The 27,367-nt window shown below is 44.0% G+C and overlaps 29 non-coding genes across 29 annotated transcripts; all 29 read right to left on the reverse strand.

Annotated features, from left to right (window-relative positions):
* Positions 1 to 477: 477 nt before the first annotated feature.
* Positions 478 to 618, reverse strand: LOC115806263 (U4 spliceosomal RNA). Its single transcript, XR_004025164.1, has one exon. It is a non-coding gene; the product is annotated as a U4 spliceosomal RNA (small nuclear RNA).
* A 585-nt stretch (positions 619 to 1,203) lies between these two features.
* Positions 1,204 to 1,344, reverse strand: LOC115806277 (U4 spliceosomal RNA). Its single transcript, XR_004025177.1, has one exon. It is a non-coding gene; the product is annotated as a U4 spliceosomal RNA (small nuclear RNA).
* A 581-nt stretch (positions 1,345 to 1,925) lies between these two features.
* On the reverse strand, positions 1,926 to 2,066 carry LOC115806296 (U4 spliceosomal RNA). Its single transcript, XR_004025194.1, has one exon. It is a non-coding gene; the product is annotated as a U4 spliceosomal RNA (small nuclear RNA).
* A 581-nt stretch (positions 2,067 to 2,647) lies between these two features.
* On the reverse strand, positions 2,648 to 2,788 carry LOC115806265 (U4 spliceosomal RNA). The gene has a single exon (XR_004025165.1). It is a non-coding gene; the product is annotated as a U4 spliceosomal RNA (small nuclear RNA).
* Positions 2,789 to 3,371: 583 nt separating this feature from the next.
* On the reverse strand, positions 3,372 to 3,512 carry LOC115806288 (U4 spliceosomal RNA). Its single transcript, XR_004025188.1, has one exon. It is a non-coding gene; the product is annotated as a U4 spliceosomal RNA (small nuclear RNA).
* Positions 3,513 to 4,093: 581 nt separating this feature from the next.
* Positions 4,094 to 4,234, reverse strand: LOC115806283 (U4 spliceosomal RNA). Its single transcript, XR_004025183.1, has one exon. It is a non-coding gene; the product is annotated as a U4 spliceosomal RNA (small nuclear RNA).
* Positions 4,235 to 4,815: 581 nt separating this feature from the next.
* On the reverse strand, positions 4,816 to 4,956 carry LOC115806284 (U4 spliceosomal RNA). Its single transcript, XR_004025184.1, has one exon. It is a non-coding gene; the product is annotated as a U4 spliceosomal RNA (small nuclear RNA).
* Positions 4,957 to 5,543: 587 nt separating this feature from the next.
* On the reverse strand, positions 5,544 to 5,684 carry LOC115806266 (U4 spliceosomal RNA). Its single transcript, XR_004025166.1, has one exon. It is a non-coding gene; the product is annotated as a U4 spliceosomal RNA (small nuclear RNA).
* A 579-nt stretch (positions 5,685 to 6,263) lies between these two features.
* Positions 6,264 to 6,404, reverse strand: LOC115806212 (U4 spliceosomal RNA). Its single transcript, XR_004025117.1, has one exon. It is a non-coding gene; the product is annotated as a U4 spliceosomal RNA (small nuclear RNA).
* A 590-nt stretch (positions 6,405 to 6,994) lies between these two features.
* LOC115806267 (U4 spliceosomal RNA) lies at positions 6,995 to 7,135 on the reverse strand. Its single transcript, XR_004025167.1, has one exon. It is a non-coding gene; the product is annotated as a U4 spliceosomal RNA (small nuclear RNA).
* A 590-nt stretch (positions 7,136 to 7,725) lies between these two features.
* Positions 7,726 to 7,866, reverse strand: LOC115806285 (U4 spliceosomal RNA). Its single transcript, XR_004025185.1, has one exon. It is a non-coding gene; the product is annotated as a U4 spliceosomal RNA (small nuclear RNA).
* A 585-nt stretch (positions 7,867 to 8,451) lies between these two features.
* On the reverse strand, positions 8,452 to 8,592 carry LOC115806269 (U4 spliceosomal RNA). Its single transcript, XR_004025169.1, has one exon. It is a non-coding gene; the product is annotated as a U4 spliceosomal RNA (small nuclear RNA).
* A 577-nt stretch (positions 8,593 to 9,169) lies between these two features.
* Positions 9,170 to 9,310, reverse strand: LOC115806294 (U4 spliceosomal RNA). Its single transcript, XR_004025192.1, has one exon. It is a non-coding gene; the product is annotated as a U4 spliceosomal RNA (small nuclear RNA).
* A 579-nt stretch (positions 9,311 to 9,889) lies between these two features.
* LOC115806270 (U4 spliceosomal RNA) lies at positions 9,890 to 10,030 on the reverse strand. The gene has a single exon (XR_004025170.1). It is a non-coding gene; the product is annotated as a U4 spliceosomal RNA (small nuclear RNA).
* A 581-nt stretch (positions 10,031 to 10,611) lies between these two features.
* Positions 10,612 to 10,752, reverse strand: LOC115806286 (U4 spliceosomal RNA). The gene has a single exon (XR_004025186.1). It is a non-coding gene; the product is annotated as a U4 spliceosomal RNA (small nuclear RNA).
* A 587-nt stretch (positions 10,753 to 11,339) lies between these two features.
* Positions 11,340 to 11,480, reverse strand: LOC115806271 (U4 spliceosomal RNA). Its single transcript, XR_004025171.1, has one exon. It is a non-coding gene; the product is annotated as a U4 spliceosomal RNA (small nuclear RNA).
* Positions 11,481 to 12,063: 583 nt separating this feature from the next.
* LOC115806289 (U4 spliceosomal RNA) lies at positions 12,064 to 12,204 on the reverse strand. The gene has a single exon (XR_004025189.1). It is a non-coding gene; the product is annotated as a U4 spliceosomal RNA (small nuclear RNA).
* Positions 12,205 to 12,785: 581 nt separating this feature from the next.
* LOC115806287 (U4 spliceosomal RNA) lies at positions 12,786 to 12,926 on the reverse strand. The gene has a single exon (XR_004025187.1). It is a non-coding gene; the product is annotated as a U4 spliceosomal RNA (small nuclear RNA).
* Positions 12,927 to 13,507: 581 nt separating this feature from the next.
* Positions 13,508 to 13,648, reverse strand: LOC115806272 (U4 spliceosomal RNA). Its single transcript, XR_004025172.1, has one exon. It is a non-coding gene; the product is annotated as a U4 spliceosomal RNA (small nuclear RNA).
* Positions 13,649 to 14,227: 579 nt separating this feature from the next.
* Positions 14,228 to 14,368, reverse strand: LOC115806213 (U4 spliceosomal RNA). The gene has a single exon (XR_004025118.1). It is a non-coding gene; the product is annotated as a U4 spliceosomal RNA (small nuclear RNA).
* A 590-nt stretch (positions 14,369 to 14,958) lies between these two features.
* Positions 14,959 to 15,099, reverse strand: LOC115806273 (U4 spliceosomal RNA). The gene has a single exon (XR_004025173.1). It is a non-coding gene; the product is annotated as a U4 spliceosomal RNA (small nuclear RNA).
* Positions 15,100 to 15,686: 587 nt separating this feature from the next.
* LOC115806280 (U4 spliceosomal RNA) lies at positions 15,687 to 15,827 on the reverse strand. The gene has a single exon (XR_004025180.1). It is a non-coding gene; the product is annotated as a U4 spliceosomal RNA (small nuclear RNA).
* Positions 15,828 to 16,406: 579 nt separating this feature from the next.
* LOC115806214 (U4 spliceosomal RNA) lies at positions 16,407 to 16,547 on the reverse strand. The gene has a single exon (XR_004025119.1). It is a non-coding gene; the product is annotated as a U4 spliceosomal RNA (small nuclear RNA).
* Positions 16,548 to 17,137: 590 nt separating this feature from the next.
* Positions 17,138 to 17,278, reverse strand: LOC115806274 (U4 spliceosomal RNA). Its single transcript, XR_004025174.1, has one exon. It is a non-coding gene; the product is annotated as a U4 spliceosomal RNA (small nuclear RNA).
* A 581-nt stretch (positions 17,279 to 17,859) lies between these two features.
* Positions 17,860 to 18,000, reverse strand: LOC115806293 (U4 spliceosomal RNA). The gene has a single exon (XR_004025191.1). It is a non-coding gene; the product is annotated as a U4 spliceosomal RNA (small nuclear RNA).
* A 581-nt stretch (positions 18,001 to 18,581) lies between these two features.
* LOC115806210 (U4 spliceosomal RNA) lies at positions 18,582 to 18,722 on the reverse strand. Its single transcript, XR_004025115.1, has one exon. It is a non-coding gene; the product is annotated as a U4 spliceosomal RNA (small nuclear RNA).
* Positions 18,723 to 19,309: 587 nt separating this feature from the next.
* On the reverse strand, positions 19,310 to 19,450 carry LOC115806217 (U4 spliceosomal RNA). Its single transcript, XR_004025121.1, has one exon. It is a non-coding gene; the product is annotated as a U4 spliceosomal RNA (small nuclear RNA).
* A 585-nt stretch (positions 19,451 to 20,035) lies between these two features.
* Positions 20,036 to 20,176, reverse strand: LOC115806275 (U4 spliceosomal RNA). The gene has a single exon (XR_004025175.1). It is a non-coding gene; the product is annotated as a U4 spliceosomal RNA (small nuclear RNA).
* Positions 20,177 to 20,637: 461 nt separating this feature from the next.
* On the reverse strand, positions 20,638 to 20,778 carry LOC115806276 (U4 spliceosomal RNA). Its single transcript, XR_004025176.1, has one exon. It is a non-coding gene; the product is annotated as a U4 spliceosomal RNA (small nuclear RNA).
* Between the last annotated feature and the right edge of the window lie 6,589 nt (positions 20,779 to 27,367).

Genomic DNA, 27,367 nt, shown 5'->3' on the forward strand with positions numbered 1-27,367 from the left:
CACAAACATTTGATTATACATTTCTTCATGAATCAGGCATATCTTGAAAAACAAAAGACAACAACAACAACAACAAAAAAAGAATGTCTCAGTACAAAGTTTCATGCAGTCTCTCGTCTCACGTCATTCAAAGCGGTGCACTCTGGGTAACGCAAAGCGGACCTATTTGGCAATCCATAGGTACACATCGCCATTCTCACCATGGAAATGATGGTGAGTGTGTGTGTGTGGGAGACGAATAAAGTACTTCTTTTCTGCTTCTTCACCGGATGACTGAGCCCATGCTCGTGACAGGCCAGTCCCATTGCCCAGGTAAATGGCACCAGACGCAGCGACACCTTCAAAACACCAAAAGCTTCTCCCCGGCCTCAGCCACAAGAAAAAGCCACCAAAAGTCTGACTCAGCCTAAGCATTGGTAAGCCATCGGAACAGCTTCTCACCAATTCAACCTTCTCTTTGATACCAGGTAAACAAAGTCTCAAAAGAGACCGACAAAAATTGCCAAGACCGACTGTTTTTCAAGTCGTTCTGGCGGGGTATTGGGTAAAGTTTTCAACCAGCAATGATCGCGCCTCGGATAAACCTCATAGGCTACGATACTGCCACTGCGCAAGCATGCCTGTCGAAGCACACCCCAAGTCAACACATATGTCTGTAAGAGCATTTCATAGAGAGTAGGCAGTGCTACGTCTCTCTTTAGCCAAATCATGCTCCAACACAAGAAAAGCACAAACATCTGATTATACATTTCTTCATGAATCAGGCATATCTTGAAAAACAAAAAACAACAACAACAACAACAAAAAAAGAATGTCTCAGTACAAAGTTTCATGCAGTCTCTCGTCTCACGTCATTCAAAGCCGTGCACTCTGGGTAACGCAAACCGGACCTATTTGGCAATCCATAGGTACACATCGCCATTCTCACCATGGAAATGATGGTGAGTGTGTGTGTGTGGGAGACGAATAAAGTACTTCTTTTCTGCTTCTTCACCGGATGACTGAGCCCATGCTCGTGACAGGCCCGTCCCATTGCCCTGGTAAATGGCACCAGACGCAGCGACACCTTCAAAACACCAAAAGCTTCTCCCCGGCCTCAGCCACAAGAAAGCCACCAAAAGTCTGACTCAGCCTAAGCATTGGTAAGCCATCGGAACAGCCTCTCACCAATTCAACCTTCTCTTTGATACCAGGTAAACAAAGTCTCAAAAGAGACCGACAAAAATTGCCAAGACCGACTGTTTTTCAAGTCGTTCTGGCGGGGTATTGGGTAAAGTTTTCAACCAGCAATGATCGCGCCTCGGATAAACCTCATAGGCTACGATACTACCACTGCGCAAGCATGCCTGTCGAAGCACACCCCAAGTCAACACATATGTCTGTAAGAGCATTTCATAGAGAGTAGGCAGTGCTACGTCTCTCTTTAGCCAAATCATGCTCCAACACAAGAAAAGCACAAACATCTGATTATACATTTCTTCATGAATCAGGCATATCTTGAAAAACAAAAGACAACAACAACAAAAAAAGAATGTCTCAGTACAAAGTTTCATGCAGTCTCTCGTCTCACGTCATTCAAAGCGGTGCACTCTGGGTAACGCAAACCGGACCTATTTGGCAATCCATAGGTACACATCGCCATTCTCACCATGGAAATGATGGTGAGTGTGTGTGTGTGGGAGACGAATAAAGTACTTCTTTTCTGCTTCTTCCCCGGATGACTGAGCCCATGCTCGTGACAGGCCCGTCCCATTGCCCTGGTAAATGGCACCAGACGCAGGTACACCTTCAAAACACCAAAAGCTTCTCCCTGGCCTCAGCCACAAGAAAAAGCCACCAAAAGTCTGACTCAGCCTAAGCATTGGTAAGCCATCGGAACAGCTTCTCACCAATTCAACCTTCTCTTTGAAACCAGGTAAACAAAGTCTCAAAAGAGACCGACAAAAATTGCCAAGACCGACTGTTTTTCAAGTCGTTCTGGCAGGGTATTGGGTAAAGTTTTCAACCAGCAATGATCGCGCCTCGGATAAACCTCATAGGCTACAATACTGCCACTGCGCAAGCATGCCTGTCGAAGCACACCCCAAGTCAACACATATGTCTGTAAGAGCATTTCATAGAGAGTAGGCAGTGCTACGTCTCTCTTTAGCCAAATCATGCTCCAACACAAGAAAAGCACAAACATCTGATTATACATTTCTTCATGAATCAGGCATATCTTGAAAAACAAAAAACAACAACAACAAAAAAAGAATGTCTCAGTACAAAGTTTCATGCAGTCTCTCGTCTCACGTCATTCAAAGCGGTGCACTCTGGGTAACGCAAAGCGGACCTATTTGGCAATCCATAGGTACACATCGCCATTCTCACCATGGAAATGATGGTGAGTGTGTGTGTGTGGGAGACGAATAAAGTACTTCTTTTCTGCTTCTTCACCGGATGACTGAGCCCATGCTCGTGACAGGCCAGTCCCATTGCCCAGGTAAATGGCACCAGACGCAGCGACACCTTCAAAACACCAAAAGCTTCTCCCCGGCCTCAGCCACAAGAAAAAGCCACCAAAAGTCTGACTCAGCCTAAGCATTGGTAAGCCATCGGAACAGCCTCTCACCAATTCAACCTTCTCTTTGATACCAGGTAAACAAAGTCTCAAAAGAGACCGACAAAAATTGCCAAGACCGACTGTTTTTCAAGTCGTTCTGGCGGGGTATTGGGTAAAGTTTTCAACCAGCAATGATCGCGCCTCGGATAAACCTCATAGGCTACGATACTGCCACTGCGCAAGCATGCCTGTCGAAGCACACCCCAAGTCAACACATATGTCTGTAAGAGCATTTCATAGAGAGTAGGCAGTGCTACGTCTCTCTTTAGCCAAATCATGCTCCAACACAAGAAAAGCACAAACATCTGATTATACATTTCTTCATGAATCAGGCATATCTTGAAAAACAAAAAACAACAACAACAACAACAAAAAAAGAATGTCTCAGTACAAAGTTTCATGCAGTCTCTCGTCTCACGTCATTCAAAGCGGTGCACTCTGGGTAACGCAAACCGGACCTATTTGGCAATCCATAGGTACACATCGCCATTCTCACCATGGAAATGATGGTGAGTGTGTGTGTGGGAGACGAATAAAGTACTTCTTTTCTGCTTCTTCACCGGATGACTGAGCCCATGCTCGTGACAGGCCAGTCCCATTGCCCTGGTAAATGGCACCAGACGCAGCGACACCTTCAAAACACCAAAAGCTTCTCCCCGGCCTCAGCCACAAGAAAGCCACCAAAAGTCTGACTCAGCCTAAGCATTGGTAAGCCATCGGAACAGCTTCTCACCAATTCAACCTTCTCTTTGAAACCAGGTAAACAAAGTCTCAAAAGAGACCGACAAAAATTGCCAAGACCGACTGTTTTTCAAGTCGTTCTGGCGGGGTATTGGGTAAAGTTTTCAACCAGCAATGATCGCGCCTCGGATAAACCTCATAGGCTACGATACTGCCACTACGCAAGCATGCCTGTCGAAGCACACCCCAAGTCAACACATATGTCTGTAAGAGCATTTCATAGAGAGTAGGCAGTGCTACGTCTCTCTTTAGCCAAATCATGCTCCAACACAAGAAAAGCACAAACATCTGATTATACATTTCTTCATGAATCAGGCATATCTTGAAAAACAAAAGACAACAACAACAAAAAAAGAATGTCTCAGTACAAAGTTTCATGCAGTCTCTCGTCTCACGTCATTCAAAGCCGTGCACTCTGGGTAACGCAAACCGGACCTATTTGGCAATCCATAGGTACACATCGCCATTCTCACCATGGAAATGATGGTGAGTGTGTGTGTGTGGGAGACGAATAAAGTACTTCTTTTCTGCTTCTTCACCGGATGACTGAGCCCATGCTCGTGACAGGCCAGTCCCATTGCCCTGGTAAATGGCACCAGACGCAGCGACACCTTCAAAACACCAAAAGCTTCTCCCCGGCCTCAGCCACAAGAAAAAGCCACCAAAAGTCTGACTCAGCCTAAGCATTGGTAAGCCATCGGAACAGCTTCTCACCAATTCAACCTTCTCTTTGAAACCAGGTAAACAAAGTCTCAAAAGAGACCGACAAAAATTGCCAAGACCGACTGTTTTTCAAGTCGTTCTGGCAGGGTATTGGGTAAAGTTTTCAACCAGCAATGATCGCGCCTCGGATAAACCTCATAGGCTACGATACTGCCACTGCGCAAGCATGCCTGTCGAAGCACACCCCAAGTCAACACATATGTCTGTAAGAGCATTTCATAGAGAGTAGGCAGTGCTACGTCTCTCTTTAGCCAAATCATGCTCCAACACAAGAAAAGCACAAACATCTGATTATACATTTCTTCATGAATCAGGCATATCTTGAAAAACAAAAGACAACAACAACAAAAAAAGAATGTCTCAGTACAAAGTTTCATGCAGTCTCTCGTCTCACGTCATTCAAAGCGGTGCACTCTGGGTAACGCAAACCGGACCTATTTGGCAATCCATAGGTACACATCGCCATTCTCACCATGGAAATGATGGTGAGTGTGTGTGTGTGGGAGACGAATAAAGTACTTCTTTTCTGCTTCTTCACCGGATGACTGAGCCCATGCTCGTGACAGGCCAGTCCCATTGCCCTGGTAAATGGCACCAGACGCAGCGACACCTTCAAAACACCAAAAGCTTCTCCCCGGCCTCAGCCACAAGAAAAAGCCACCAAAAGTCTGACTCAGCCTAAGCATTGGTAAGCCATCGGAACAGCTTCTCACCAATTCAACCTTCTCTTTGAAACCAGGTAAACAAAGTCTCAAAAGAGACCGACAAAAATTGCCAAGACCGACTGTTTTTCAAGTCGTTCTGGCAGGGTATTGGGTAAAGTTTTCAACCAGCAATGATCGCGCCTCGGATAAACCTCATAGGCTACGATACTGCCACTGCGCAAGCATGCCTGTCGAAGCACACCCCAAGTCAACACATATGTCTGTAAGAGCATTTCATAGAGAGTAGGCAGTGCTACGTCTCTCTTTAGCCAAATCATGCTCCAACACAAGAAAAGCACAAACATCTGATTATACATTTCTTCATGAATCAGGCATATCTTGAAAAACAAAAAACAACAACAACAACAACAAAAAAAGAATGTCTCAGTACAAAGTTTCATGCAGTCTCTCGTCTCACGTCATTCAAAGCCGTGCACTCTGGGTAACGCAAACCGGACCTATTTGGCAATCCATAGGTACACATCGCCATTCTCACCATGGAAATGATGGTGAGTGTGTGTGTGTGGGAGACGAATAAAGTACTTCTTTTCTGCTTCTTCACCGGATGACTGAGCCCATGCTCGTGACAGGCCCGTCCCATTGCCCTGGTAAATGGCACCAGACACAGCGACACCTTCAAAACACCAAAAGCTTCTCCCCGGCCTCAGCCACAAGAAAAAGCCACCAAAAGTCTGACTCAGCCTAAGCATTGGTAAGCCATCGGAACAGCTTCTCACCAATTCAACCTTCTCTTTGAAACCAGGTAAACAAAGTCTCAAAAGAGACCGACAAAAATTGCCAAGACCGACTGTTTTTCAAGTCGTTCTGGCGGGGTATTGGGTAAAGTTTTCAACCAGCAATGATCGCGCCTCGGATAAACCTCATAGGCTACGATACTGCCACTGCGCAAGCATGCCTGTCGAAGCACACCCCAAGTCAACACATATGTCTGTAAGAGCATTTCATAGAGAGTAGGCAGTGCTACGTCTCTCTTTAGCCAAATCATGCTCCAACACAAGAAAAGCACAAACATCTGATTATACATTTCTTCATGAATCAGGCATATCTTGAAAAACAAAAGACAACAACAACAAAAAAAGAATGTCTCAGTACAAAGTTTCATGCAGTCTCTCGTCTCACGTCATTCAAAGCGGTGCACTCTGGGTAACGCAAACCGGACCTATTTGGCAATCCATAGGTACACATCGCCATTCTCACCATGGAAATGATGGTGAGTGTGTGTGTGTGGGAGACGAATAAAGTACTTCTTTTCTGCTTCTTCACCGGATGACTGAGCCCATGCTCGTGACAGGCCAGTCCCATTGCCCTGGTAAATGGCACCAGACGCAGCGACACCTTCAAAACACCAAAAGCTTCTCCCCGGCCTCAGCCACAAGAAAACCACCAAAAGTCTGACTCAGCCTAAGCATTGGTAAGCCATCGGAACAGCTTCTCACCAATTCAACCTTCTCTTTGAAACCAGGTAAACAAAGTCTCAAAAGAGACCGACAAAAATTGCCAAGACCGACTGTTTTTCAAGTCGTTCTGGCGGGGTATTGGGTAAAGTTATCAACCAGCAATGACCGCGCCTCGGATAAACCTCATAGGCTACGATACTGCCACTGCGCAAGCATGCCTGTCGAAGCACACCCCAAGTCATCACATATGTCTGTAAGAGCATTTCATAGAGAGTAGGCAGTGCTACGTCTCTCTTTAGCCAAATCATGCTCCAACACAAGAAAAGCACAAACATCTGATTATACATTTCTTCATGAATCAGGCATATCTTGAAAAACAAAAAACAACAACAACAACAACAACAAAAAAAGAATGTCTCAGTACAAAGTTTCATGCAGTCTCTCGTCTCACGTCATTCAAAGCGGTGCACTCTGGGTAACGCAAACCGGACCTATTTGGCAATCCATAGGTACACATCGCCATTCTCACCATGGAAATGATGGTGAGTGTGTGTGTGTGGGAGACGAATAAAGTACTTCTTTTCTGCTTCTTCACCGGATGACTGAGCCCATGCTCGTGACAGGCCCGTCCCATTGCCCTGGTAAATGGCACCAGACACAGCGACACCTTCAAAACACCAAAAGCTTCTCCCCGGCCTCAGCCACAAGAAAAAGCCACCAAAAGTCTGACTCAGCCTAAGCATTGGTAAGCCATCGGAACAGCTTCTCACCAATTCAACCTTCTCTTTGAAACCAGGTAAACAAAGTCTCAAAAGAGACCGACAAAAATTGCCAAGACCGACTGTTTTTCAAGTCGTTCTGGCGGGGTATTGGGTAAAGTTTTCAACCAGCAATGATCGCGCCTCGGATAAACCTCATAGGCTACGATACTGCCACTGCGCAAGCATGCCTGTCGAAGCACACCCCAAGTCAACACATATGTCTGTAAGAGCATTTCATAGAGAGTAGGCAGTGCTACGTCTCTCTTTAGCCAAATCATGCTCCAACACAAGAAAAGCACAAACATCTGATTATACATTTCTTCATGAATCAGGCATATCTTGAAAAACAAAAAACAACAACAACAACAACAACAAAAAAAGAATGTCTCAGTACAAAGTTTCATGCAGTCTCTCGTCTCACGTCATTCAAAGCGGTGCACTCTGGGTAACGCAAACCGGACCTATTTGGCAATCCATAGGTACACATCGCCATTCTCACCATGGAAATGATGGTGAGTGTGTGTGTGTGGGAGACGAATAAAGTACTTCTTTTCTGCTTCTTCACCGGATGACTGAGCCCATGCTCGTGACAGGCCCGTCCCATTGCCCTGGAAAATGGCACCAGACGCAGGTACACCTTCAAAACACCAAAAGCTTCTCCCCGGCCTCAGCCACAAGAAAAAGCCACCAAAAGTCTGACTCAGCCTAAGCATTGGTAAGCCATCGGAACAGCTTCTCACCAATTCAACCTTCTCTTTGATACCAGGTAAACAAAGTCTCAAAAGAGACCGACAAAAATTGCCAAGACCGACTGTTTTTCAAGTCGTTCTGGCAGGGTATTGGGTAAAGTTTTCAACCAGCAATGATCGCGCCTCGGATAAACCTCATAGGCTACGATACTGCCACTGCGCAAGCATGCCTGTCGAAGCACACCCCAAGTCAACACATATGTCTGTAAGAGCATTTCATAGAGAGTAGGCAGTGCTACGTCTCTCTTTAGCCAAATCATGCTCCAACACAAGAAAAGCACAAACATCTGATTATACATTTCTTCATGAATCAGGGATATCTTGAAAAACAAAAGACAACAACAACAACAACAAAAAAAGAATGTATCAGTACAAAGTTTCATGCAGTCTCTCGTCTCACGTCATTCAAAGCGGTGCACTCTGGGTAACGCAAACCGGACCTATTTGGCAATCCATAGGTACACATCGCCATTCTCACCATGGAAATGATGGTGAGTGTGTGTGTGTGGGAGACGAATAAAGTACTTCTTTTCTGCTTCTTCACCGGATGACTGAGCCCATGCTCGTGACAGGCCAGTCCCATTGCCCTGGTAAATGGCACCAGACGCAGCGACACCTTCAAAACACCAAAAGCTTCTCCCCGGCCTCAGCCACAAGAAAGCCACCAAAAGTCTGACTCAGCCTAAGCATTGGTAAGCCATCGGAACAGCTTCTCACCAATTCAACCTTCTCTTTGATACCAGGTAAACAAAGTCTCAAAAGAGACCGACAAAAATTGCCAAGACCGACTGTTTTTCAAGTCGTTCTGGCGGGGTATTGGGTAAAGTTTTCAACCAGCAATGATCGCGCCTCGGATAAACCTCATAGGCTACGATACTGCCACTGCGCAAGCATGCCTGTCGAAGCACACCCCAAGTCAACACATATGTCTGTAAGAGCATTTCATAGAGAGTAGGCAGTGCTACGTCTCTCTTTAGCCAAATCATGCTCCAACACAAGAAAAGCACAAACATCTGATTATACATTTCTTCATGAATCAGGCATATCTTGAAAAACAAAAGACAACAACAACAAAAAAAGAATGTCTCAGTACAAAGTTTCATGCAGTCTCTCGTCTCACGTCATTCAAAGCCGTGCACTCTGGGTAACGCAAACCGGACCTATTTGGCAATCCATAGGTACACATCGCCATTCTCACCATGGAAATGATGGTGAGTGTGTGTGGGAGACGAATAAAGTACTTCTTTTCTGCTTCTTCACCGGATGACTGAGCCCATGCTCGTGACAGGCCAGTCCCATTGCCCTGGTAAATGGCACCAGACGCAGCGACACCTTCAAAACACCAAAAGCTTCTCCCCGGCCTCAGCCACAAGAAAAAGCCACCAAAAGTCTGACTCAGCCTAAGCATTGGTAAGCCATCGGAACAGCCTCTCACCAATTCAACCTTCTCTTTGATACCAGGTAAACAAAGCCTCAAAAGAGACCGACAAAAATTGCCAAGACCGACTGTTTTTCAAGTCGTTCTGGCAGGGTATTGGGTAAAGTTTTCAACCAGCAATGATCGCGCCTCGGATAAACCTCATAGGCTACGATACTGCCACTGCGCAAACATGCCTGTCGAAGCACACCCCAAGTCAACACATATGTCTGTAAGAGCATTTCATAGAGAGTAGGCAGTGCTACGTCTCTCTTTAGCCAAATCATGCTCCAACACAAGAAAAGCACAAACATCTGATTATACATTTCTTCATGAATCAGGCATATCTTGAAAAACAAAAGACAACAACAACAAAAAAAGAATGTCTCAGTACAAAGTTTCATGCAGTCTCTCGTCTCACGTCATTCAAAGCGGTGCACTCTGGGTAACGCAAACCGGACCTATTTGGCAATCCATAGGTACACATCGCCATTCTCACCATGGAAATGATGGTGAGTGTGTGTGTGTGGGAGACGAATAAAGTACTTCTTTTCTGCTTCTTCACCGGATGACTGAGCCCATGCTCGTGACAGGCCCGTCCCATTGCCCTGGTAAATGGCACCAGACGCAGCGACACCTTCAAAACACCAAAAGCTTCTCCCCGGCCTCAGCCACAAGAAAGCCACCAAAAGTCTGACTCAGCCTAAGCATTGGTAAGCCATCGGAACAGCCTCTCACCAATTCAACCTTCTCTTTGATACCAGGTAAACAAAGTCTCAAAAGAGACCGACAAAAATTGCCAAGACCGACTGTTTTTCAAGTCGTTCTGGCGGGGTATTGGGTAAAGTTTTCAACCAGCAATGATCGCGCCTCGGATAAACCTCATAGGCTACGATACTGCCACTGCGCAAGCATGCCTGTCGAAGCACACCCCAAGTCAACACATATGTCTGTAAGAGCATTTCATAGAGAGTAGGCAGTGCTACGTCTCTCTTTAGCCAAATCATGCTCCAACACAAGAAAAGCACAAACATCTGATTATACATTTCTTCATGAATCAGGCATATCTTGAAAAACAAAAGACAACAACAACAAAAAAAGAATGTCTCAGTACAAAGTTTCATGCAGTCTCTCGTCTCACGTCATTCAAAGCGGTGCACTCTGGGTAACGCAAACCGGACCTATTTGGCAATCCATAGGTACACATCGCCATTCTCACCATGGAAATGATGGTGAGTGTGTGTGTGTGGGAGACGAATAAAGTACTTCTTTTCTGCTTCTTCCCCGGATGACTGAGCCCATGCTCGTGACAGGCCCGTCCCATTGCCCTGGTAAATGGCACCAGACGCAGCGACACCTTCAAAACACCAAAAGCTTCTCCCTGGCCTCAGCCACAAGAAAAAGCCACCAAAAGTCTGACTCAGCCTAAGCATTGGTAAGCCATCGGAACAGCTTCTCACCAATTCAACCTTCTCTTTGAAACCAGGTAAACAAAGTCTCAAAAGAGACCGACAAAAATTGCCAAGACCGACTGTTTTTCAAGTCGTTCTGGCAGGGTATTGGGTAAAGTTTTCAACCAGCAATGATCGCGCCTCGGATAAACCTCATAGGCTACGATACTGCCACTGCGCAAGCATGCCTGTCGAAGCACACCCCAAGTCAACACATATGTCTGTAAGAGCATTTCATAGAGAGTAGGCAGTGCTACGTCTCTCTTTAGCCAAATCATGCTCCAACACAAGAAAAGCACAAACATCTGATTATACATTTCTTCATGAATCAGGCATATCTTGAAAAACAAAAAACAACAACAACAACAACAAAAAAAGAATGTCTCAGTACAAAGTTTCATGCAGTCTCTCGTCTCACGTCATTCAAAGCGGTGCACTCTGGGTAACGCAAAGCGGACCTATTTGGCAATCCATAGGTACACATCGCCATTCTCACCATGGAAATGATGGTGAGTGTGTGTGTGTGGGAGACGAATAAAGTACTTCTTTTCTGCTTCTTCACCGGATGACTGAGCCCATGCTCGTGACAGGCCAGTCCCATTGCCCAGGTAAATGGCACCAGACGCAGCGACACCTTCAAAACACCAAAAGCTTCTCCCCGGCCTCAGCCACAAGAAAAAGCCACCAAAAGTCTGACTCAGCCTAAGCATTGGTAAGCCATCGGAACAGCCTCTCACCAATTCAACCTTCTCTTTGATACCAGGTAAACAAAGTCTCAAAAGAGACCGACAAAAATTGCCAAGACCGACTGTTTTTCAAGTCGTTCTGGCGGGGTATTGGGTAAAGTTTTCAACCAGCAATGATCGCGCCTCGGATAAACCTCATAGGCTACGATACTGCCACTGCGCAAGCATGCCTGTCGAAGCACACCCCAAGTCAACACATATGTCTGTAAGAGCATTTCATAGAGAGTAGGCAGTGCTACGTCTCTCTTTAGCCAAATCATGCTCCAACACAAGAAAAGCACAAACATCTGATTATACATTTCTTCATGAATCAGGCATATCTTGAAAAACAAAAAACAACAACAACAACAACAAAAAAAGAATGTCTCAGTACAAAGTTTCATGCAGTCTCTCGTCTCACGTCATTCAAAGCGGTGCACTCTGGGTAACGCAAACCGGACCTATTTGGCAATCCATAGGTACACATCGCCATTCTCACCATGGAAATGATGGTGAGTGTGTGTGTGGGAGACGAATAAAGTACTTCTTTTCTGCTTCTTCACCGGATGACTGAGCCCATGCTCGTGACAGGCCAGTCCCATTGCCCTGGTAAATGGCACCAGACGCAGCGACACCTTCAAAACACCAAAAGCTTCTCCCCGGCCTCAGCCACAAGAAAGCCACCAAAAGTCTGACTCAGCCTAAGCATTGGTAAGCCATCGGAACAGCTTCTCACCAATTCAACCTTCTCTTTGAAACCAGGTAAACAAAGTCTCAAAAGAGACCGACAAAAATTGCCAAGACCGACTGTTTTTCAAGTCGTTCTGGCGGGGTATTGGGTAAAGTTTTCAACCAGCAATGATCGCGCCTCGGATAAACCTCATAGGCTACGATACTGCCACTACGCAAGCATGCCTGTCGAAGCACACCCCAAGTCAACACATATGTCTGTAAGAGCATTTCATAGAGAGTAGGCAGTGCTACGTCTCTCTTTAGCCAAATCATGCTCCAACACAAGAAAAGCACAAACATCTGATTATACATTTCTTCATGAATCAGGCATATCTTGAAAAACAAAAGACAACAACAACAAAAAAAGAATGTCTCAGTACAAAGTTTCATGCAGTCTCTCGTCTCACGTCATTCAAAGCCGTGCACTCTGGGTAACGCAAACCGGACCTATTTGGCAATCCATAGGTACACATCGCCATTCTCACCATGGAAATGATGGTGAGTGTGTGTGTGTGGGAGACGAATAAAGTACTTCTTTTCTGCTTCTTCACCGGATGACTGAGCCCATGCTCGTGACAGGCCAGTCCCATTGCCCTGGTAAATGGCACCAGACGCAGCGACACCTTCAAAACACCAAAAGCTTCTCCCCGGCCTCAGCCACAAGAAAAAGCCACCAAAAGTCTGACTCAGCCTAAGCATTGGTAAGCCATCGGAACAGCTTCTCACCAATTCAACCTTCTCTTTGAAACCAGGTAAACAAAGTCTCAAAAGAGACCGACAAAAATTGCCAAGACCGACTGTTTTTCAAGTCGTTCTGGCAGGGTATTGGGTAAAGTTTTCAACCAGCAATGATCGCGCCTCGGATAAACCTCATAGGCTACGATACTGCCACTGCGCAAGCATGCCTGTCGAAGCACACCCCAAGTCAACACATATGTCTGTAAGAGCATTTCATAGAGAGTAGGCAGTGCTACGTCTCTCTTTAGCCAAATCATGCTCCAACACAAGAAAAGCACAAACATCTGATTATACATTTCTTCATGAATCAGGCATATCTTGAAAAACAAAAGACAACAACAACAAAAAAAGAATGTCTCAGTACAAAGTTTCATGCAGTCTCTCGTCTCACGTCATTCAAAGCGGTGCACTCTGGGTAACGCAAACCGGACCTATTTGGCAATCCATAGGTACACATCGCCATTCTCACCATGGAAATGATGGTGAGTGTGTGTGTGTGGGAGACGAATAAAGTACTTCTTTTCTGCTTCTTCACCGGATGACTGAGCCCATGCTCGTGACAGGCCCGTCCCATTGCCCTGGTAAATGGCACCAGACACAGCGACACCTTCAAAACACCAAAAGCTTCTCCCCGGCCTCAGCCACAAGAAAAAGCCACCAAAAGTCTGACTCAGCCTAAGCATTGGTAAGCCATCGGAACAGCTTCTCACCAATTCAACCTTCTCTTTGAAACCAGGTAAACAAAGTCTCAAAAGAGACCGACAAAAATTGCCAAGACCGACTGTTTTTCAAGTCGTTCTGGCGGGGTATTGGGTAAAGTTTTCAACCAGCAATGATCGCGCCTCGGATAAACCTCATAGGCTACGATACTGCCACTGCGCAAGCATGCCTGTCGAAGCACACCCCAAGTCAACACATATGTCTGTAAGAGCATTTCATAGAGAGTAGGCAGTGCTACGTCTCTCTTTAGCCAAATCATGCTCCAACACAAGAAAAGCACAAACATCTGATTATACATTTCTTCATGAATCAGGCATATCTTGAAAAACAAAAGACAACAACAACAAAAAAAGAATGTCTCAGTACAAAGTTTCATGCAGTCTCTCGTCTCACGTCATTCAAAGCCGTGCACTCTGGGTAACGCAAACCGGACCTATTTGGCAATCCATAGGTACACATCGCCATTCTCACCATGGAAATGATGGTGAGTGTGTGTGTGTGGGAGACGAATAAAGTACTTCTTTTCTGCTTCTTCACCGGATGACTGAGCCCATGCTCGTGACAGGCCAGTCCCATTGCCCTGGTAAATGGCACCAGACGCAGCGACACCTTCAAAACACCAAAAGCTTCTCCCCGGCCTCAGCCACAAGAAAACCACCAAAAGTCTGACTCAGCCTAAGCATTGGTAAGCCATCGGAACAGCTTCTCACCAATTCAACCTTCTCTTTGAAACCAGGTAAACAAAGTCTCAAAAGAGACCGACAAAAATTGCCAAGACCGACTGTTTTTCAAGTCGTTCTGGCGGGGTATTGGGTAAAGTTATCAACCAGCAATGACCGCGCCTCGGATAAACCTCATAGGCTACGATACTGCCACTGCGCAAGCATGCCTGTCGAAGCACACCCCAAGTCATCACATATGTCTGTAAGAGCATTTCATAGAGAGTAGGCAGTGCTACGTCTCTCTTTAGCCAAATCATGCTCCAACACAAGAAAAGCACAAACATCTGATTATACATTTCTTCATGAATCAGGCATATCTTGAAAAACAAAAAACAACAACAACAACAACAACAAAAAAAGAATGTCTCAGTACAAAGTTTCATGCAGTCTCTCGTCTCACGTCATTCAAAGCGGTGCACTCTGGGTAACGCAAACCGGACCTATTTGGCAATCCATAGGTACACATCGCCATTCTCACCATGGAAATGATGGTGAGTGTGTGTGTGTGGGAGACGAATAAAGTACTTCTTTTCTGCTTCTTCACCGGATGACTGAGCCCATGCTCGTGACAGGCCCGTCCCATTGCCCTGGTAAATGGCACCAGACGCAGCGACACCTTCAAAACACCAAAAGCTTCTCCCCGGCCTCAGCCACAAGAAAAAGCCACCAAAAGTCTGACTCAGCCTAAGCATTGGTAAGCCATCGGAACAGCTTCTCACCAATTCAACCTTCTCTTTGAAACCAGGTAAACAAAGTCTCAAAAGAGACCGACAAAAATTGCCAAGACCGACTGTTTTTCAAGTCGTTCTGGCGGGGTATTGGGTAAAGTTTTCAACCAGCAATGATCGCGCCTCGGATAAACCTCATAGGCTACGATACTGCCACTGCGCAAGCATGCCTGTCGAAGCACACCCCAAGTCAACACATATGTCTGTAAGAGCATTTCATAGAGAGTAGGCAGTGCTACGTCTCTCTTTAGCCAAATCATGCTCCAACACAAGAAAAGCACAAACATCTGATTATACATTTCTTCATGAATCAGGCATATCTTGAAAAACAAAAGACAACAACAACAACAACAAAAAAAGAATGTCTCAGTACAAAGTTTCATGCAGTCTCTCGTCTCACGTCATTCAAAGCGGTGCACTCTGGGTAACGCAAACCGGACCTATTTGGCAATCCATAGGTACACATCGCCATTCTCACCATGGAAATGATGGTGAGTGTGTGTGTGTGGGAGACGAATAAAGTACTTCTTTTCTGCTTCTTCACCGGATGACTGAGCCCATGCTCGTGACAGGCCAGTCCCATTGCCCTGGTAAATGGCACCAGACGCAGCGACACCTTCAAAACACCAAAAGCTTCTCCCCGGCCTCAGCCACAAGAAAAAGCCACCAAAAGTCTGACTCAGCCTAAGCATTGGTAAGCCATCGGAACAGCTTCTCACCAATTCAACCTTCTCTTTGAAACCAGGTAAACAAAGTCTCAAAAGAGACCGACAAAAATTGCCAAGACCAACTGTTTTTCAAGTCGTTCTGGCGGGGTATTGGGTAAAGTTTTCAACCAGCAATGATCGCGCCTCGGATAAACCTCATAGGCTACGATACTGCCACTGCGCAAGCATGCCTGTCGAAGCACACCCCAAGTCAACACATATGTCTGTAAGAGCATTTCATAGAGAGTAGGCAGTGCTACGTCTCTCTTTAGCCAAATCATGCTCCAACACAAGAAAAGCACAAACATCTGATTATACATTTCTTCATGAATCAGGCATATCTTGAAAAACAAAAGACAACAACAACAAAAAAAGAATGTATCAGTACAAAGTTTCATGCAGTCTCTCGTCTCACGTCATTCAAAGCCGTGCACTCTGGGTAACGCAAAGCGGACCTATTTGGCAATCCATAGGTACACATCGCCATTCTCACCATGGAAATGATGGTGAGTGTGTGTGTGTGGGAGACGAATAAAGTACTTCTTTTCTGCTTCTTCACCGGATGACTGAGCCCATGCTCGTGACAGGCCAGTCCCATTGCCCTGGAAAATGGCACCAGACGCAGCGACACCTTCAAAACACCAAAAGCTTCTCCCCGGCCTCAGCCACAAGAAAACCACCAAAAGTCTGACTCAGCCTAAGCATTGGTAAGCCATCGGAACAGCTTCTCACCAATTCAACCTTCTCTTTGAAACCAGGTAAACAAAGTCTCAAAAGAGACCGACAAAAATTGCCAAGACCGACTGTTTTTCAAGTCGTTCTGGCGGGGTATTGGGTAAAGTTATCAACCAGCAATGACCGCGCCTCGGATAAACCTCATAGGCTACGATACTGCCACTGCGCAAGCATGCCTGTCGAAGCACACCCCAAGTCATCACATATGTCTGTAAGAGCATTTCATAGAGAGTAGGCAGTGCTACGTCTCTCTTTAGCCAAATCATGCTCCAACACAAGAAAAGCACAAACATCTGATTATACATTTCTTCATGAATCAGGCATATCTTGAAAAACAAAAAACAACAACAACAACAACAACAAAAAAAGAATGTCTCAGTACAAAGTTTCATGCAGTCTCTCGTCTCACGTCATTCAAAGCGGTGCACTCTGGGTAACGCAAACCGGACCTATTTGGCAATCCATAGGTACACATCGCCATTCTCACCATGGAAATGATGGTGAGTGTGTGTGTGTGGGAGACGAATAAAGTACTTCTTTTCTGCTTCTTCACCGGATGACTGAGCCCATGCTCGTGACAGGCCCGTCCCATTGCCCTGGAAAATGGCACCAGACGCAGGTACACCTTCAAAACACCAAAAGCTTCTCCCCGGCCTCAGCCACAAGAAAAAGCCACCAAAAGTCTGACTCAGCCTAAGCATTGGTAAGCCATCGGAACAGCTTCTCACCAATTCAACCTTCTCTTTGATACCAGGTAAACAAAGTCTCAAAAGAGACCGACAAAAATTGCCAAGACCGACTGTTTTTCAAGTCGTTCTGGCGGGGTATTGGGTAAAGTTTTCAACCAGCAATGATCGCGCCTCGGATAAACCTCATAGGCTACGATACTGCCACTGCGCAAGCATGCCTGTCGAAGCACACCCCAAGTCAACACATATGTCTGTAAGAGCATTTCATAGAGAGTAGGCAGTGCTACGTCTCTCTTTAGCCAAATCATGCTCCAACACAAGAAAAGCACAAACATCTGATTATACATTTCTTCATGAATCAGGCATATCTTGAAAAACAAAAGACAACAACAACAAAAAAAGAATGTATCAGTACAAAGTTTCATGCAGTCTCTCGTCTCACGTCATTCAAAGCGGTGCACTCTGGGTAACGCAAACCGGACCTATTTGGCAATCCATAGGTACACATCGCCATTCTCACCATGGAAATGATGGTGAGTGTGTGTGTGTGGGAGACGAATAAAGTACTTCTTTTCTGCTTCTTCACCGGATGACTGAGCCCATGCTCGTGACAGGCCAGTCCCATTGCCCTGGTAAATAGCACCAGACGCAGCGACACCTTCAAAACACCAAAAGCTTCTCCCCGGCCTCAGCCACAAGAAAAAGCCACCAAAAGTCTGACTCAGCCTAAGCATTGGTAAGCCATCGGAACAGCTTCTCACCAATTCAACCTTCTCTTTGATACCAGGTAAACAAAGTCTCAAAAGAGACCGACAAAAATTGCCAAGACCGACTGTTTTTCAAGTCGTTCTGGTGGGGTATTGGGTAAAGTTTTCAACCAGCAATGATCGCGCCTCGGATAAACCTCATAGGCTACGATACTGCCACTGCGCAAGCATGCCTGTCGAAGCACACCCCAAGTCAACACATATGTCTGTAAGAGCATTTCATAGAGAGTAGGCAGTGCTACGTCTCTCTTTAGCCAAATCATGCTCCAACACAAGAAAAGCACAAACATCTGATTATACATTTCTTCATGAATCAGGCATATCTTGAAAAACAAAAGACAACAACAACAAAAAAAGAATGTCTCAGTACAAAGTTTCATGCAGTCTCTCGTCTCACGTCATTCAAAGCGGTGCACTCTGGGTAACGCAAACCGGACCTATTTGGCAATCCATAGGTACACATCGCCATTCTCACCATGGAAATGATGGTGAGTGTGTGTGTGTGGGAGACGAATAAAGTACTTCTTTTCTGCTTCTTCCCCGGATGACTGAGCCCATGCTCGTGACAGGCCCGTCCCATTGCCCTGGTAAATGGCACCAGACGCAGGTACACCTTCAAAACACCAAAAGCTTCTCCCTGGCCTCAGCCACAAGAAAAAGCCACCAAAAGTCTGACTCAGCCTAAGCATTGGTAAGCCATCGGAACAGCTTCTCACCAATTCAACCTTCTCTTTGAAACCAGGTAAACAAAGTCTCAAAAGAGACCGACAAAAATTGCCAAGACCGACTGTTTTTCAAGTCGTTCTAGCAGGGTATTGGGTAAAGTTTTCAACCAGCAATGATCGCGCCTCGGATAAACCTCATAGGCTACGATACTGCCACTGCGCAAGCATGCCTGTCGAAGCACACCCCAAGTCAACACATATGTCTGTAAGAGCATTTCATAGAGAGTAGGCAGTGCTACGTCTCTCTTTAGCCAAATCATGCTCCAACACAAGAAAAGCACAAACATCTGATTATACATTTCTTCATGAATCAGGCATATCTTGAAAAACAAAAAACAACAACAACAACAAAAAAAAAAGAATGTCTCAGTACAAAGTTTCATGCAGTCTCTCGTCTCACGTCATTCAAAGCGGTGCACTCTGGGTAACGCAAACCGGACCTATTTGGCAATCCATAGGTACACATCGCCATTCTCACCATGGAAATGATGGTGAGTGTGTGTGTGTGGGAGACGAATAAAGTACTTCTTTTCTGCTTCTTCACCGGATGACTGAGCCCATGCTCGTGACAGGCCCGTCCCATTGCCCTGGTAAATGGCACCAGACGCAGCGACACCTTCAAAACACCAAAAGCTTCTCCCCGGCCTCAGCCACAAGAAAAAGCCACCAAAAGTCTGACTCAGCCTAAGCATTGGTAAGCCATCGGAACAGCTTCTCACCAATTCAACCTTCTCTTTGAAACCAGGTAAACAAAGTCTCAAAAGAGACCGACAAAAAATGTCAAGACCGACTGTTTTTCAAGTCGTTCTGGCGGGGTATTGGGTAAAGTTTTCAACCAGCAATGATCGTGCCTCGGATAAACCTCATAGGCTACGATACTGCCACTGCGCAAGCATGCCTGTCGAAGCACACCCCAAGTCAACACATATGTCTGTAAGAGCATTTCATAGAGAGTAGGCAGTGCTACGTCTCTCTTTAGCCAAATCATGCTCCAACACAAGAAAAGCACAAACATCTGATTATACATTTCTTCATGAATCAGGCATATCTTGAAAAACAAAAAACAACAACAACAACAAAAAAAAAAGAATGTCTCAGTACAAAGTTTCATGCAGTCTCTCGTCTCACGTCATTCAAAGCGGTGCACTCTGGGTAACGCAAACCGGACCTATTTGGCAATCCATAGGTACACATCGCCATTCTCACCATGGAAATGATGGTGAGTGTGTGTGTGTGGGAGACGAATAAAGTACTTCTTTTCTGCTTCTTCACCGGATGACTGAGCCCATGCTCGTGACAGGCCCGTCCCATTGCCCTGGTAAATGGCACCAGACACAGCGACACTTTCAAAACACCAAAAGCTTCTCCCCGGCCTCAGCCACAAGAAAGCCACCAAAAGTCTGACTCAGCCTAAGCATTGGTAAGCCATCGGAACAGCTTCTCACCAATTCAACCTTCTCTTTGAAACCAGGTAAACAAAGTCTCAAAAGAGACCGACAAAAATTGCCAAGACCGACTGTTTTTCAAGTCGTTCTGGCGGGGTATTGGGTAAAGTTTTCAACCAGCAATGATCGCGCCTCGGATAAACCTCATAGGCTACGATACTGCCACTGCGCAAGCATGCCTGTCGAAGCACACCCCAAGTCAACACATATGTCTGTAAGAGCATTTCATAGAGAGTAGGCAGTGCTACGTCTCTCTTTAGCCAAATCATGCTCCAACACAAGAAAAGCACAAACATCTGATTATACATTTCTTCATGAATCAGGCATATCTTGAAAAACAAAAGACAACAACAAAAAAAAAAGAATGTCTCAGTACAAAGTTTCATGCAGTCTCTCGTCTCACGTCATTCAAAGCGGTGCACTCTGGGTAACGCAAACCGGACCTATTTGGCAATCCATAGGTACACATCGCCATTCTCACCATGGAAATGATGGTGAGTGTGTGTGTGTGGGAGACGAATAAAGTACTTCTTTTCTGCTTCTTCACCGGATGACTGAGCCCATGCTCGTGACAGGCCAGTCCCATCGGAACAGCTTCTCACCAATTCAACCTTCTCTTTGATACCAGGTAAACAAAGTCTCAAAAGAGACCGACAAAAATTGCCAAGACCGACTGTTTTTCAAGTCGTTCTGGCGGGGTATTGGGTAAAGTTTTCAACCAGCAATGATCGCGCCTCGGATAAACCTCATAGGCTACGATACTGCCACTGCGCAAGCATGCCTGTCGAAGCACACCCCAAGTCAACACATATGTCTGTAGGAGCATTTCATAGAGAGTAGGCAGTGCTACGTCTCTCTTTAGCCAAATCATGCTCCAACACAAGAAAAGCACAAACATCTGATTATACATTTCTTCATGAATCAGGCATATCTTGAAAAACAAAAAACAACAACAACAAAAAAAGAATGTCTCAGTACAAAGTTTCATGCAGTCTCTCGTCTCACGTCATTCAAAGCCGTGCACTCTGGGTAACGCAAACCGGACCTGTTTGACAATCCATATGTACACATCACCACTCTAAATGCCTGACGATCAGAGGGCAACTCTCACCATGGAAATGATCTTTTTCTGCACTCACATGGAACAAGTACCATCTCAAAGATCCCTCCGTATTTTGCAGGAATCTTTCGGTCTAGCCAGAACGTTACACCATTATATTGCAAAATGTTTTGCATATTCTCTTGGCAAACACTTTCAAAAGCAATGTAGTATGTGTCATGAACATATTTTGAAATCAACTTGGAGTCATCAATACTCTCAACACCATATCAATTGGAGTCACATGAAAATATAAAATGACATTTTAAATGCTTTTTTCGGAATTTACGTTTTTCCTTCAGGTTTGTTAATAAAGTTCTGAGACATGTCAAACTCATCGTCTTTCTGTCCAAAGCACTACAGACTGGTTAATTAGTATAAAATGGTAGTTATATTGTTACCTTAAATGATTTGGAGGTTTGGAGGAGCTCCATGACAGGTTTTCATCACTTTAGGACAGTGCCTTCTGTAGACAGCATTTGTAATCCTCTCAACAGTTATACCTGTATTTGTATGCAACTGAATACAGTATAGTATCATAATTTTTGAGAGGTAATGCCAGGCCATTTGGTTCTAGTTTAGTGTTTTTCAAATTCGAAAAGGTATTCTGAAGTTATTACTTACTGGCTCAAATACTATGCTTCTTAAAAAATCAAATGGCAATGGTATTTGCACCCATTTTCAGTGTAAATGGAGCAACTAAGTAACATAGTGCAGTCATGCGTCGCTTAACAACAGGGATATGTTCTGAGAAATGCGTCGTGAGACAATTTCATCATTCTGCGTTTTCACAAGTGTGTACTTGTGCAAATGTAGATGGTATAGCCTACTATACACCTAGGCTATATGGTATAGCCTATCGCTCCTAGGCTACAAGCCTATACAGCATGTTGCTGTACTGAGTACTGTAGGTATTTGTAACATAATGGTAAGTATTTGTGTATCTAAACATATCTTAACATAAAAAGGTACAGTAAAAATACGGTATAAAGGATAAAAACTGGTACATTCCTATAGGGCACTTACCATGAATGGAGCTTGCAGGACTGGAAGTTGCTCTGGGTGAGTCAGAGGGTGAGTGATGTGTGGTGAATGTGAAGGTCTAGGACATTACTGTACATTACTGTAGACTTTAAGCACTGTAAACTTAGGCTATATTATATATATATATATATATATATACACACACACACACACATATTCTTTCTTCAATAATAAATTAACCTTAGCTTACTGTAACTCTTAATTTTTTTTTAACTTTTTGACTCTCTTGTGATAATACTTAGCTTAAGAAACATTGTACAGCTGTACAAAACTATTTTCTTTCTTTATAGCCTTATTCTATAAGCTTTGATCTGTTTTTAAAATGTATTTATTTATTTTTTTAATTAAGACATAAACACAGACAAAAGCCTAGGCCTACATAGGGTCAGGATCATCAATATCACCTCCACATCTTGTTCCACTGGAAGGTCTTCAGTGGCAATAACTTGCATAGAGCTGTCATCTCCTATGATAACGCCTTCTTCTGGAATACCTCCTGAAGGACCTGCCTGAGGCTCTTCTTGAGGAGGTGTCACTCTTTTCAGAAATAGGTCAATGGTGGTATGCTTGGTTTGTTTCTTTTTTTCATCATGAATTGGCTTGTAAGCAGATAATGCACCATGAACATTCCTCTCTATTAATAAAAACCTTTCAGTGTTGGGGTCCATGTTTTCAAACTTTTTAAGGAGCTCTATGAGGTCTCCAGAAGTTTCTGCTAAATCCTTCACTGTGAATTGTCTTAGGGGTTCTTCTTCTTTTTCGCCTCCTGCAGTTTGCTTTTCTTTTGCCTCCTCTTCAGCTATGCGTTCATGTTCCAGTTCCAACAACTCCTCATTAGTCAATTCCTCAGGAACCACCTTTAGGAGCTCCTCAATGTCATCTTCATCCACACCAAGGTTAAAGTTGTTTGTCATCTCAACCACAGCCTTGTTGATTTTTGCAACCTCCTCATCCTTAGCAAGTCCTCTTAAGTCATGAACGGACCTCAAGTGTCTTCTTCCAGTTGCATTTCGCAAACTCCTTGGCGACATCACCCATCTTCTTAGTGTCTTCCTCAGTTGCAGCAATAGCCTGGGCAAGGGTCCTCCTCAGCTAGTAGGCCTTAAAAGCTACTATAACTCCTTCATCCACTGTTTGGATCAAAGAGGTGGTCTTTGGAGGGAGAAACACCACTTTGATATTGGGATGAAGATCACTAATAAAAGGAGGATGTCCGGGAGCATTATCAACAATAAGCAAAATCTCGTTAATCTCTAAACAGTACTTCTCCTTTTCACTGGCATAGCAATTCAGGAGGGCATTTTGAAAGAGGAGCTCGCTATCCATGACTTTTTACTGCTCCTATAGTGCATTGGAAGTGTGTGCTTATTGATATATTTCAATTTGTAGCCTGCAACACTGCCCCCAAACAAGACTGTTATCCTGTCCTTAAAAGCCTTCAAACCTGGTATTAACTTGGCCTCCTTATGGATGAAAGTCCTTTCAGGCATCTGTTTCCAGAATAGGGAGGTTTACACCACACTGAAGATTTGCTCTGGAAAGTAATTTTCCTCCACAATCAGCTTATCCAAAAATTCTTCAGCCGCCTTTACGTCGGCACTTGCAGACTTACCACTCACTTTCACATTATGTAATGAATAACGATTCTTGAATCATTTAAACCACCCAGAGCTAGCAGTAAATTCAACATCGTAGTCGGGTCCAGCCTTTTCTTTCAACAAACTTTTCATGTTGCTCGTGACTGTCATGGTGCTGAGAGGGATATGCTTCTGTGTCTGGTCCTCAGTCCAGGTCATTAGAAGTTTCTCCATATTTCTGTTAGTTCGTTGCCTTCAATGAAGCAGATCCTTTAACAGCCTCCATCACTTTGTCCTTGTTCTTCAAGATCGTAGCTATGGTGGAATGGGACATGCCTGACTGGCAAGCAATAAACATCACTGATTTTCCACCGTCATAGTCCTTCATCACTTTTAATTTCGTATCTAGGTCAATCACTCGACGTGGCCTCTTACTGGCAACATTAGCAGTGGGTTTTGTATGCTTAGGTGCCATGATGAGCAAAACAACACAAGAGTAAATCAAGTACAAGGGAAAATGATGCAATGAAGAGACACAGTAAGCACTAGATGTATGAGGCTATTGAGAACTAGTTAGTTACTAGTCAACTGCAAGTCATGGCTAAAACCAAAGAGCTTAGTGAGGACCTCCGGTAGCACATTGTGGCTGCTCACGAGACGGGGAAAGGCTATAAAGCCATATCTAAGAGATTTCAAGAGCCAGTGCCCACAGTGCAAAGCATAATCTAAAAGTACAAGGAGTTCCACACTGTGAAAAATCTTAAAGGGTGGGGTTGGAAGCCAAAAAACCCATGTGCTGGCAAGAATGGCAGTGTGAGAGGCCAAGAAGAATCCAGGGATAACCACGAGGCCATCCTGACGAATCTGAGCAATTCTGGTACCAAGATCTCAAGGCAGACACTCCAGCGGACACTGCACAAAGCTGGTCTTCATGGACACTGATCAAAGAGGACTCCACTTCCCCAAGACAGAAAAGAAGAAAGATTTTGGTCATCAGTTCTGTGGCTGGATGACCAGATTTGTCCAGGTGAGCATTTGCAAAGTCTAGGCAAGCCTTTGTGTGCCTGTCTTGGAGAAGTGGAGTCCTCTTTTCCTCTTACATATATATACACACACACACACACAGTACAGATCAAAATTAAACAACTCACACTTTCTTAAATTTTAAAGTTGCTGCTTATTCCAATTTAAAGTTATCCCAACATGAATAGAAGAGATGTAGTTGAAGCGTATTTCATCATTTAAAAAATATTCTTTAGCACAATGTAAAAAACTTACATGAGAAATTTGAAAAAGAACTGTGATCAACACTTTGGGATACTTCACAGTTATTGGTGCTAATCTGTCACCTGGTGCTAATTCCCTTAATTATCTGACAAACCCTATTTATCTGACAACACTCACTCAATCATTTTGCAAGATGGTGAGCTACTCTAAAGTGTCTGAAAACCTGCGACACCAGGTTGTTCAGATGGGGGCCGAAGGGATCAACCTTTCAGCCGTTGCAAGTGAAGCTGGTCGTTCCAAGAGCGTAATTTCTAGAATACTGAAGCACAATGATCAAGCCTCTCATCAGTAGATCAAATCAAAAGTCTAGACTACCCTTTGCTGAAGAGCATGTGGCGTGGACGGAGGAAAACTGGTCCAAAGTTCACTTCAGTGATGAGAGCAAATTTAATTTAGTTGGATCAGGAAACATTGTGTTCGGCATCGAACCAGGGAAAGACTGAACCCAAAGTGTGTTAAGAAGTCAGTTAAGTTTGGAGGTGGAAGCACCATGGTTTGGGGGAAGTTTTCTGCAATTTTTGAAAGCTGTAACCCTCAAAAAATTTCAATTGTAAGCCTCTTTACTGCTACAACGGTTACTGTTCTGTAATTTTGATCACTGTATTTTTCACAGTATAAAGGTTTTTGTTGAATTGGTTTGGTTATTTTGAAAAACATGCAAGTAGAACAGCAGTATACCCACAGCTAATATTCTTTCGAATTTTGAGAAAAAATCAAGTATTTATGAATTGTTCTCTAATTTTGATCTCTGCTGTGTATGTGTACACACACATGCACACATATACTGTGTGTGTATATATATATATATGGGTTTTTTTTTACCCGATCCTGATCCGATTCATTTAATATTGAGTATCTGCCGATACCAAGTCCCGATCCGACACTTGTATTTTACTAGGTAATACAGTTGTACAGTGCACATTTCAAGTACATTAAAGTTATTAAAACCAATTAAATGTATATGCTTGACAACTGAATAGCAAATAATAGAAAAAAATTGCCTGCGCCCAAGCTGTTCCTTATTTTATATTTTTTATTAATTACTTTTTTTTATTTTAAAAAATAACAAAGTAAACTTTCTTGTAAAGCTCCGGTAGAGCAGTGTCTGAAATGTAGTGTCGAGAGGTTAAGGAGTACTGTGGGAGTTATACCAAGAGATATACGTAAGTGTTCGATTTTATTTAATCTTACTGTAATTCAAGTGGTTAAGTTGTCTGTCAGTTACGTTGATACTTTTTCTGAAAGCTTCTTTTTTGTATGCTATCGTTATCAATCTTTAGCGTTAGTTAAGCGACTGTACTGCTCTCTTTGGTCGTTAGTTTAGGCTAGCTTGCGTACATCACAGCTAAAGCATTAGGTGTTTCAATTTTGAAATGATACCTTGGTTGTTATTAGCAGCCTTAAGGATTAATGTCTTCGGAGTATGCTGACCTAAAAAACGTTCAAATTTAAAAGTTAAAAGAAAATCTGTTCGCCACAATTTGCAGAATTTGAGCGCACCTCTGTATCCGCTACCACATGGGCTAGTCATCAAAACCAATTTATTCAATTACCCTCTTGGTAATCTTTTTGGCCTTGTCGAGGAAATTTCTCTCCCCTTTTAAAAGTATATACTCCAATGTGTGTTGCTTCAGGGCAGCCTTTGCCTGTGTTACCTCAGTGAACTCACTGTATTTCGCTGAGTGTTTATTTTTTAGGTGCCATACTAAAGTGGTAGTAGCCTAATGAACGCAGCTCTGTGTTACTACTGCCTCGCGAAGTGCTCGCAATGCAAACATTACAAGTGGCTGTTGGACTGCTTTGTTTTAAAACATGTCCACACTGCAGACATTTTTGCCGCGTCCTTCCACATATAATCTCCATTTACGACACCTGTATGACAGCTGACACAAAACACAGGATCGGTTTTAGGGTCGTGCTCAGTAAAGCCGATACTGATCAGTTCAAAAATGAGATCAGATCGGGACATCCCTATTACATATATATATATATATATATATATATTCTGATCAAACTGATGAGGGCATGCACACAATGACGAATAATTTTCTTCAAAGCTCCTCAATCTCATGAAGTACCTCCATGGAGTTACAGTTTCCTGTCAGATATGCACTAAAACGCTCTTAATTCTCTTAAAATATTATTGATAAAATTGAATTATTTGTTCCTCTGTTCAACATTTTTTCACTAGTCTGTAAATTTTAATCATTAGGCCAAAAACATATGCATTAATCAACTATGATGTATGACTCACAAGTCAAAGTACTCAGTGGAAATGCTGTTGTAAATAGTCGAAGATTAAACAAACAAACGAAAAAGAAAAAAAAAACATGCACAAGCATCAGTTCAGTTATGACACCA

Source organism: Chanos chanos, chromosome 2, assembly GCF_902362185.1.
Source record: "Chanos chanos chromosome 2, fChaCha1.1, whole genome shotgun sequence".
Classification (NCBI taxonomy): Eukaryota; Metazoa; Chordata; class Actinopteri; order Gonorynchiformes; family Chanidae; genus Chanos; species Chanos chanos.